Genomic DNA, 10,980 nt, shown 5'->3' with positions numbered 1-10,980 from the left:
CTCCTTTCCATTGCTTTGAGTGGGTGATAGCCGATTTCTCTGAATCACCAATTTGGAAACTTCCTAAAAAGAGGAATGGAGACGGAATGGACTGAGGGCTGAAGACAGTCAGCCCTCAGTCTGAGGGCGGTGATTTACACTCTGACTACATGGGACAACCAGATTATATTAAAACCAGTTCTATCCACAAATACCATATGATATCACTTATATGTGGAATCTAAAATATGACACAGATGAACTTATTTACAAAACAGAAACAGACTCACAGACATAGAAAACAAACTTATGGTTACCAAAGGGGAAGGTTGGGGAGGGATAAACTAGGAGTTTGGGATTAGCAAATACAAACTACTATATATAAAATGGATAAACAGCAAGGACCTACTGTATAGCACAGGGAACTATATACAATATCTTGTAATAAGCCATAATGGAAAAGTATATGAAAAAGAATATGTATGTATGTATAACTGAATCACTTTGCTGTACACCAGAAACTAATACAACATTGTAAATCAAGTTCAAAAAAAAAAAAATCAGGGGGCTTCCCTGGTGGCGCAGTGGTTGAGAATCCGCCTGCCAATGCAGGGGACACGGGTTCAAGCCCTGGTCTGGGAGGATCCCACGTGCCGCGGAGCAACTAAGCCCGTTCGCCACAACTGCTGAGCCTGCACTCTAGAGCCCACAAGCCACAACGACTGAGCCCGCGTGCTGCAACTGCTGAAGCCCGCATGCCTAGAGCCCGTGCTCCGCAGCAAGAGAGGCCAGGGCAGTGAGAGGCCCGTGACCTGCAACGGGGAGTGGCTCCTGCTCTCTACAGCTGGAGAGGGCCTGTGCACAGCAATGAAGACCCAATGCAGCTGAAAGTAAATAAATAAAATAAATAAATTTATTTTTAAAAAATCAGGTCTATCCAATCAGCTTGTGGGCTTTGTGAAAGTTCATTAATACACAGATTGGAACAGGCAGTGGTCCTTGGATGATAAACACAGAATGGTCAGGCTGAACTGGAAACTTTGTCAATAGTTTGCTCTGGTTCCTCAGGAAAATAGATCTAATCTTAATCAAAGAAGGCTGCTTGGAGGAAGTGATGATATAAAGGAGCTTTAAGGGAAAGGTTTTATAACCTGATTTTCATGAAGCAGAAAAAGATATCAAAGGGAAGGAATGGCCTGGTCCAGAGCTTAAAGAAAGCTTGGAGAACAGGAATGGGAAGTTCTGATGGTGTTCTTAGTCAGGAAGGGTAGAAGAAATGAAACAGAAGCTAAGACCAGCTCTCTGGCCCTTGATTGCATTATATGATAGTAAATGTCCCAAAGTCTGTCACCTCACTGAGTACGTCCTTGCTCTCTCCATTTTACTGCCTGTCAAAGCCAGCTGTCAGAAATCAGAAATGGGACTGTGATATGTTCATTCCAAGTGAAGTGTAAAGGGTTGGGAAGGCTGACTGTATTACCTCTTCCAGGGAGATTTGCATTTTGATAAAACCAATCGTTGTTAATAATGGGAATTCAGGTAGGAGCTACCCAGAAGTGTTATGGGGAGCGAAGAAGTTTTCTCCATCCCCTGAAGCCACAGTAATACTGCTGGAGCTCTCTCTGCTTCTGATTCATCGTCCCCACCATGGGCATTATAGCATTATTTGCTTGCTAGAGTTGTTCTGAGGATTAAATGAGATAATTAATGTATATAAAGTATTTAGCACAGTGCTTGGTACATCATAAGAACTCAACAACTGTTATATCTTTGTCTTGATTACACTACCTACTCATAGCGCCAGCCCTGAAAAAAAACCACGTATTACACTGGGTGCTGTCAGCCCTGTAATTATTATATGTAGGTTGCACCTCCGACTGCGCAGTGAGCTAGAGAAGGTACAGAGAGGGAACCTCCAATTTTCTTGGAGGCAGGGGCTGTTGCATAAGGGAATCCTAAACAGATTACCTCTTTTCAGTGGGAAAAGGTGAAGAGGATGCCATCAAAAAGTTTAATTCAAGAACATCCCAAAAGCAAGTGTGGGAAGACAGTATAATATAGAAGCTAAGGACTTGGGACTCTGCAGACTGATAGACCAGGGTGTGAATCCTAGCTCTGCCACTTATTAGCTTTGTGACCCTTAGGGTGTCAGTGTGACAAAATGAAGACCAACCAAGTAAGAACAAGCAAAGGCTATTTATTCTGAGCTTGTTACAACAAAAGAATCAGTCACTGTCACTTAGGATTAGGCAGACACTCAAAGGCAGGCAGAGGAGTGGGAAAGTTTCATAGTGGAAAAAGGAAAGGCTTTGGGTATGCCCTGATTGGAGGCTGTTGGCATAGGAACACTGTAGGCAGGCTAACTAGAAGAAGGGCATCCTATGCGATTGACTAGAGGGGCATATTTGGCTTTCTTTGGTTGGTCCCAAGTTGGAAGCTGGGACAAAACTAAGGGGAGCTGTCAATCACTAATCAGGTCCTGGCCGTTTGGGGCTGATTGTTACAGGGGTCGGTGTTTGGCTTCCTGGACTGTTACCAGAGGTAGCAATCTGACTTCGTGCGAGTCTGACATAGCAGGCTGCCTTCGTGGGCTGGTTATTGTAGAAAAGGAGGTGGTTTCCTAGGCATTTGCTGCAGGTTGTGGGTCAGACTTTTTTTTTTTTTTTTTTTTTTGCGATATGCGGGCCTCTCACTGTTGTGGCCTCTCCCGTTGCGGAGCACAGGCTCCGGACGCGCAGGCTCAGCGGCCACGGCTCACGGGCCCAGCGGCTCCGCGGCATGTGGGATCTTCCCGGACCGGGGCACGAACCCGTGTCCCCTGAATCGGCAGGCAGACTCTCAACCACTGCGCCACCAGGGAAGCCCCCTGACTTTTATTTTTATATACGCTATGGTCATTGTCCATTTGCATATTCTGTCTCATCACTTAACTTCTCTGAGCCTCAGTTTCCTCAATTTAAATGGGCTATTAAAACTTTGAATTTGAGAATTAAGTGAGATTTGTACATAAACGGTTTAGCGCCAACTCTGGAACATAAGTGCCCAACACATGTTAGTCATTGTCTTATTGGCTAATTAACTAAATCCTGAAATAAGAGAATTTAGTGGAGTGGTACTCCTCAGAGTAGCAAGGGGGCAATGTTAGCAGGAAGAAAAGGAAGCCCTAGTGAACCCTACAAAGAGTATCAAACACATAATCGACCACAGCAGCAAGAGCTAACACATATTCACACTTACTATGAGCCAGACACTATTCCAAGTAGGTTACGTACATTGGCTCATTTAATCCTCATAACTACCCCATGAGGTGGATACTACCAACATTGTCATCCTCATCTGAAAGATGGAGGAAACTCCAGCACAAAGAAGTTAAGAGGGCTTCCCTGGTGGCGCAGTGGTTGAGAGTCCGCCTGCCGATGCAGGGGACACGGGTTCGTGCCCCGGTCCAGGAGGATCCCACATGCCGCGGAGCGGCTGGGCCCGTGAGCCATGGCCGCTGAGCCTGCGCGTCCGGAGCCTGTGCTCCGCAACGGGAGAGGCCACAACAGTGAGAGGCCCGCGTACCGGAAAAAAAAAAAAAAAAAAGAAGTTAAGAAACGTGCCCAAGATTACACAAGTACTGTGTAGGACCAAGGAGCCTGGCAATAGTCTGTGCTTTTAACAGTTCTGCTGTTCTCACAATACATAAGACATGCTGAAGTTAAAAACAACTTTAGGAAAGGACTGAATACAAATCTCAATTATTTCTCCATAGACTCAATGAAGGGTAACGATGGAGATATTTAAGGTGTTTAGGACATCCTTAGTCTTTGAGGGTGATGTCGATGGAGGGCATCTCACACATGCCCCTCCACACACCCCCATTCACCTGTTTTAAGTCTGACCTTGATCTCTGTTGGAAGCTACTTCCTCAGAAACTTTGGCTGATCCTCCAGAGTGCGTTACCCCTACTCCCATCCCTACTCCTTTCCCATACTTATCATAATTGACACAGTGCATAATTATTTCATTCATATCTGTCTCCCACACTAGACTGAATGATCGAGTGGGTCTGTTTTGCATACCATTGGATCCCCATTCCCTAGCATAGGGTCACCAACCTATGGCCTGTGGGCCAAATCTAGTCCAAAGTCTGTTGTTGTTTTTTTAATAAATTGAAATTGGCACACAGCCACACCATCTCATTTACATACTATCTACGACTTCTTTCACATTCAAATGGCAGAGTCAAGCAGTTGCAAGGGATCTCGTGGCCTGCAAAGCCTAAAAACATATTTAGTATGTGGCCCTCCACAGCAAAATTTGCCAATCCCTGGCTAGCTCGTGGATACTCGACAGATATCTGTTTAATGGATGGATATACTTATTATTTATTTATTTAACAAACGTTTACATGGCATTTACTATAGTCAGACGCCGTTCCAAGCACTTTACGAATATTAACTCATTTATTCCTCATAACAACCCGGTAAGATAGGAGGCATTCTTATTCTCATTTTACAAAGGAAAACACTGGGAACCAGAGAGGTTCAGTACCTTGCCCCAAATTAAACAGGTTGTACGTAGCCGGGCTAGGATTCAAAACTCAGGCTTTCAGGCTCCCAAACCCAGGCTATCTACGCCGTGTTAATGGACCATGGGTGGGATCTAGTTTTTCTGGTGTTCCGATGAGAGAACTGCTGAATGGTTTTGAGAAGGGGAAGGATGCGGTCAAAGCAGCAAAAGGAGATAAAGTGGTCTTACTCCACGTAGCCCCTAGGACTTAGTTGATGACAAGGACATGCTAAAAAGGACAAATTAGCACAGCATCATTTGGCTCTCACCATGGCTAACAGAACCAAGCTCGCGTTCTCCAAAAGTGAGCTGGTGTAGTTATTGTCACCCTACCGGGGACTAGTTAACACCATTGATTAAAGCTTTCAGAGCACCCTGAGGCTGAACCAGTTTGTTTTACTCTATCACGTGTCCAAACACTCCACCTCTCCCCCACTGTAGCCAACTATCTTCGAATGCACCCCACCCTAGAACAAGGCGATAACAAATGATTGGTTGGGTGCAAATTTGTCCCCAATCCTGAGAAAACAAGAAGTGCATGAACTATATGGTTGTTGTATGAGATGATATTTCCTCTTCCTGTCTCCACACTGCCTGGGCTGTATGCCAGTTGTTAGTAGGAGGGGCAGCAAATGCCCTCAGATGAAATTATAGCTCTAAGGTACAATGCTGGGCCACCAATAAGTCATTGCCGGTGGCTTGACTTCTTTGTGGTGTGCTGGAGGAAGTCAACTTGTTGACAAGGCTTGGGAGACCTTGCTGCACGTGACTGAGGGTGAGGGGTCAGCAGAAGCATCTAGTTAAGATAGAACAGTCTGAGAGAGACCAAGAAAGTCTGTTCTTCTCTTCCTGGTAGGACAAGCAGGATGCCAGGATTCTACATCCGTGCTGGGGGCCTGGGCTGGGAACCAGTGTTGAGCTTCAGGTTAGACCCGCCTGGGGGCATCAGAGCTTGGAGCCAGAGGTGATCTGAAAGCCAGTGATCAAGGGAAAAGCTGAACATTAAATCCCATCAGACAGTCCAACTGAAGTGCCAATCCCACGGGCAGACCAAAGGGAGAGAATCTGGGCTCTTCAACGTTAGTGAGAAAACCAGGCACGGCAGACCAGCGCAAGAGGGATCTGGACTGGGAGTCAAAGGCGGCCTATGGACATTCCCTGAGCTCTTGGGACAGAGTTGCAGAAACTTCTTATTGGGTGACTGAGCCTTGTCTTTGAGTAGGGATGACCCTCCTCCCACCAGCAAAGAGAGGCCGTATAGTCAAGTGGTTAGGAGCACACTCTAGCAGCAGACTGCCTGAATGTACATCTCAACCATGCTGCCTATTAGCTGTGTAGCCTGTGGCTACTCACTTCACTTACTCCAGCCTTGGCTTCCATATCTGTGAAATAGAGCAAGGTTGAAAAAATCAATAAGGTAACATGGCAAGTGCTTAACACACACGAGCAATAAATGTTGCTGAACATTATTTTTAAAAGCACATCGATTTGGCTCAGACAAAGTATCAGTGTAAATCAATTCCAGGCAAAATCTACGTATTGCCCACACCCTGACTCAAAATCCACAAGCAGGTCTCCTCACTAGGAAGCAGGGGTTGCCCTACTGCTGCTGGCAACAGAAGGACAGGGCAAGTGAAATCACGCTTTGATCTCATCTTTTGGAGGGGATTTTCTCTTTACCAACAACCCTTATTCCTCCAGATGAGCAAGTCCTGCCAGCCTGAAAGAGAAAAGCCACACAAACAAAAGTGCCAGAGACCTGATATTCTCCGTTGTCAAGAAATATCTGGATTTCCCAAAGAAGGCTTGGTCACGTCACTGGAAGATGTAGGAAAGTAGAAAGGTAAGGTATGGACCTGGAAGTCTTAGAATTTCATCGTGATGTGGGCCTGCTTGGTAGAGAAATCGTTAACGAGGAGGCCCTTACTTACACTGCAGGCATCTTTGCTGTCCTTCCTGTTCTGCAAAGTGTTTAGCCCAGTGTTTTTTTAAGTATATTTCACTCACCACTTACATCAGAATCTACAGGGGGGAACTAGCTAAAAATGCAGGTTCTGAACCCCTGGAGTTCTGACTCATGAAGCTCAGCATTTTTAACTAGTTTTCAAGTGGATTGTTATTCTATTATGTAATCTTTGAACAGACAACACATTCATATGGCATAAAACTTTAAAAATATAAAAAAATGTATAGAGTGAAAGTGTCACTCCCATCCCTGTCCTCAGCTGACCAGTTCCGACCTTTCCCCAGCCTCACCTGCCGTACAAACCTAGGTAACCACTGCTATTCAAGTCTTAGGAATCCTTTCCCAGGTTCTTTATCAGATATCAAGCAAAAGAGGAAATACATTTTTCACTTGCCCCCCCCAAAAACGTTAGAGTGCTTTGCATACTGTTCTTTATCTTTAAATATATATATATATATATATAGATAGATAGATAGATAGATAAAAAACAAGGTCTTGGGCTTCCCTGGTGGTGCAGTGATTGAGAGTCCGCCTGTCGGTGCAGGTGACACGGGTTCGTGCCCCGGTCCGGGAAGATCCCACATGCCACGGAGCGGCTGGGCCTGTGGGCCATGGCCGCTGAGCCTGTGCATCCAGAGCCTGTGCTCCGCAACAGGAGAGGCCACAACAGTGAGAGGCCCGCGTACCGCAAAAAAAAACAACAACAAGGTCTTACTGTATAGCACAGGGAGCTATATTCAATATCTTACAGTAACCTATAACGACAAAGAACCTGAAAAAGAATATGTATATATGTTCATATATATAACTGAATCACTTTGCTGTACACCAGAAACTAACACATTTAAATCAACTATACTGCAATAAAAAAATAAAATAAAATAAGTACATATATAACTTAAAGATCTTTCCATAACTGTCAGAGTACTTCCTTACTAGTTTTCACAACTGTATACTATTCCATTATATGGAAAGAGGAGACTTTATTTCACCAGTCACTTTTTTTTTTTTGGCAGTGCCATGCTGCTTGCCGGATCTTAGTTCCCCAACCCGAGCCCTCGGCAGTGAAAGCACAGAGCCCTAACCACTGGACCGCCCGGGAATTCCCTCACCAGTCACTTTTTGATGGACACTTGGGTTGTTTCCAATCCTCTGCTAACTAATATGATCAATGGATGTAATGAATTACCTTGTACATGCACCATTTTCAGATGTGAGATACATTTCCAAAACTAGAGTTGCTTCCCTGGCTGATTCTGATGCACACTGGAATTTAGGAACCACCGGCCTAGGGGTTGCTGATGTGATAGGACTAATTTACATTTGATTAAGCCTTTATGTTAAGATACAGAGAATGGCAGAGCTGGAGGGACTCTTAGAGACCTTCTTCCTCATTTTACAGATGAGGAAATCGATTCTCAGATAGGGAAGGGACATGCTCACGGTTACACAGCATGCTGGTAGCAGAGCTGAAACAGGAACGCAGGTCTCCTCACTCATAGGCCGGTGTTCTGCTACCTGTGATTATCATCAACAAGCAAATGTGGAGCGCCCAGCAAGGCGTACGATGGTCTCTAGCTGCAGCAGATAGGGCACACACACGGGAAAGACAATGCATCGTAGCTGGTGTGAAACACCAGATCTATGCGGTCTTGGGATGGCAGACTTTCAGACAATATCAGAATTAAGCAAACTGTTCTATAAGCTATTATGAGCCACTGACCTCTTTCCACAGGATGGAGAGAGGCCAATGGTTCTCTATGCATCTAATTGAGTCTGAATTCTGGAAAGAGTAAAAGCTTTGGGTTTCTGTGCAGCTTCTTTAATGGGCTTGCTGGGGAAGGGAAGGGAAGGGGTAGCTAGTGACTTGTTACTGAAGACCAAAGTCCTGAGGGAGATGATTTGGGGTTGGTAAATCTCAATGGAGGTGCCATTCTTATTCTGTAGGTCCATTTTACAATGTATAGAAAGCCTCGTTGAGAAAACAAAGATCTTCTAGAAGGAACAAGTGCCCTCTCAAAGTCCTCCTACCCGGGACTCTCTTGCCTAACATTAGAGATTCATTTTTTTCATTTATGGCCTCTATGAGATGCTTGCTGTCTCTGTCACCTCGTATCCATCACAAAGGTAAGGTGGGATGGTGTCAAAGCAAATCTTGTTGGGAATTCCCAACAAGTGGTCTGGTGGTCCAGTGGCTAGGACTCCATGCTTTCACTGCCGAGGGCTTGGGTTCAATCCCTGGTCAGGTAACCAAGATCCCACAAGCCAAGTGGCCAAAAAAAAAAAAAAAAAAGGAAACCTTGTTAATCTTAAAGCCTTATAGATTCTTTTCTCACTATCTTAGCCAAATAAAGAAGATGTGTGTGTGTGTGCGTGCACGCGCGAGTGTGTTTAAAACCAAGCTAATCGTTTTTTGCGGGGGAGGTCTTACATAAAGTAGCAGGACAGTTTGTCTGTTGTCCTTATGTCTGATTTCAACATAAAAGGAGCAAATATCCTAGCTGAAGAGTTCAGACAGGCATCAGGGGAGCCTGGGATTTTGAACTGCAGGGGCTGTGTGTGCCAGTCTGAGAAGATGCCTTCTTTATCCCATTATCAGCCACTCTCCAGTTTTAATTTTGATGAGAACAAGACAATTGTTAAGTGGAGCTCCTCACTTAACAGCTTAATGAACCATTAGCTATAACAGCCTCCCCTTTGTCTGGTCAGCAATCCCTTGTGTCTCCCGAGAGACGGGAGCGGGAGAGAGGGCCTTCGGAAAGTAACAGGTAAAAGCAGCTGAAGGAAATTAAACTGTAAGTTTTTCAACTCTGAAACATCGATGACCTAATGGAACCAAGAGAGCCCAGAGCTTGGAGACCTTCACCCCGCCCCCATTCCCAAGCAAGAGGGTGAAGTAGGATTTTGTCAGTCTCACGGTGCTTAGCCGAGACCTGCTTGACTGTTGAAATCGTCTGACAGCCTTTCCCCAGGTCCTATATAGGCATTCTAAGACCGTAGGCCTCTCTTTCTCAGAGTAGAGTTCTTGGAACACATCTACGAGAATCATGTGGAAAGCTTGTGAGAAAACGCTTCGCCTTGGGGGCTTCTGGGCTGGTGAACATGTGGAGATTTGGGGAGAGTGGAGCTCTCTGAGAGGGCATGGAAGCTCCACGCCCTTTCCCCATACCTTGCCCTTTGCATCTCTTCCATCTTACTGTTCCTAAGTTATATTCTTTTCTAATAAACAGGTAATCTAGTTTTAAAAAAAAACAACTTCACCTCAGACCGCTGAATCAGAATCTCTGGTAGTAGGACCCAGGTATCTGCATTTTCTTCATTGCTTAAATCTGTGATACCGTAAAAGACAAGAACTGCTGTCCTTACTATGAGGAGACTTTGTTTAGGGGTTCCTACTCCTTCTGGCCAAACAGGTTTCAGGGTCATAATCACGTATAAACACCATGATAATGGCAGAGCATGTTAACTGAGCACTTACTCTATGCCAGCCTCTGTGCTAAGTGCTTTGGACATTATTATTGTATATATAATCCTTGCAATTGCCAAGTGAGGCAAGGGATATTATCTGTATCTCAGAGATAAGAAGATTGAGGTTTAACACATGGAAGCAACCTAACTGTCCATCGACAGAGGAATGGATAAAGAAGATGTGGTATATATATATATATACATATATACACACACATATACATACAATGGCATACTACTCAGCCCTAAAAAAGCATGAAATGATGCCATTTGCAGCAACATGGATGGATCTAGAGATTATCATACTAAGTGAAGTAAGCCAGACAGAGAAAGACAAATACCGTATGATATCACTTATATGTGGAATCTAAAATAGGACACAAATGAACTTATCTATGAAACCAAAACAGACTCACAGATGTAGAGAGCAAATTTGTGGTTGCCAAAGGGAAAGGGGGGTGTGGGAGGGATGGATTGGGAGTTTGAGATTAGCAGATGCAAACTATTATATATATGTATAACTGAATAACTTCATTGTGCACCAGAAACTAACACAACATTGTATATCAATTATACTTCAATAAAATAAATTAAAAAAATAAAATAACATTATGGCATTTCAAAAATGTTTAAAAAAAAAGATCAGGGCTTGAAGAAGTGAAGGAAAGACAGCTAGTAAGTGGCAGAGCTGGGATTCGAACTGAAGACTACCCATCTCCAAAGGCCATGATCTGAGCCTTTACTATACCCTGCCTCAAACAATCATTCTAATGTTGCCTCTTTGTAACATCATTTTGCCACCAGATCTTTTTTTCAAATCTTCTTTCTCTGTCCTCATGTACCATCTTTGGTGCTCACTCCTACTTGCTGAAGGTAAATCGGACTCCTTTACTTAGTTGACTTTTCAGCATTCTGGACACTTGATATTTGTTTGGGTTGATGCTCTGTTACAAAAGTGAGCGAATCCAGAGCCTGCTTTCCATGTAACAGTTGCTTGAGGTACACCCTAAACG

General features: G+C 44.3%; 1 long non-coding RNA gene across 1 annotated transcript in view; it reads left to right on the top strand.

The window, feature by feature from the left end:
* The window catches only part of LOC111165759 (uncharacterized), a 46,001-nt gene that overhangs the window by 29,876 nt on the left and 5,145 nt on the right, over positions 1-10,980 (top strand). Inside the window, exon 2 of the long non-coding RNA XR_002642458.2 lies at positions 6,235-6,376. This is a non-coding gene — a long non-coding RNA (uncharacterized LOC111165759). The remainder of the gene's footprint in view (positions 1-6,234; positions 6,377-10,980) is intronic.

The sequence above is a fragment of the Delphinapterus leucas genome, chromosome X, assembly GCF_059928025.1.
Source record: "Delphinapterus leucas isolate spDelLeu-1000000601 "Yukka" chromosome X, BTC_Dleu_Yukka2, whole genome shotgun sequence".
In the NCBI taxonomy this organism is placed as follows: domain Eukaryota; kingdom Metazoa; phylum Chordata; class Mammalia; order Artiodactyla; family Monodontidae; genus Delphinapterus; species Delphinapterus leucas.
This window is presented reverse-complemented; position numbering and strand designations above follow the sequence as displayed.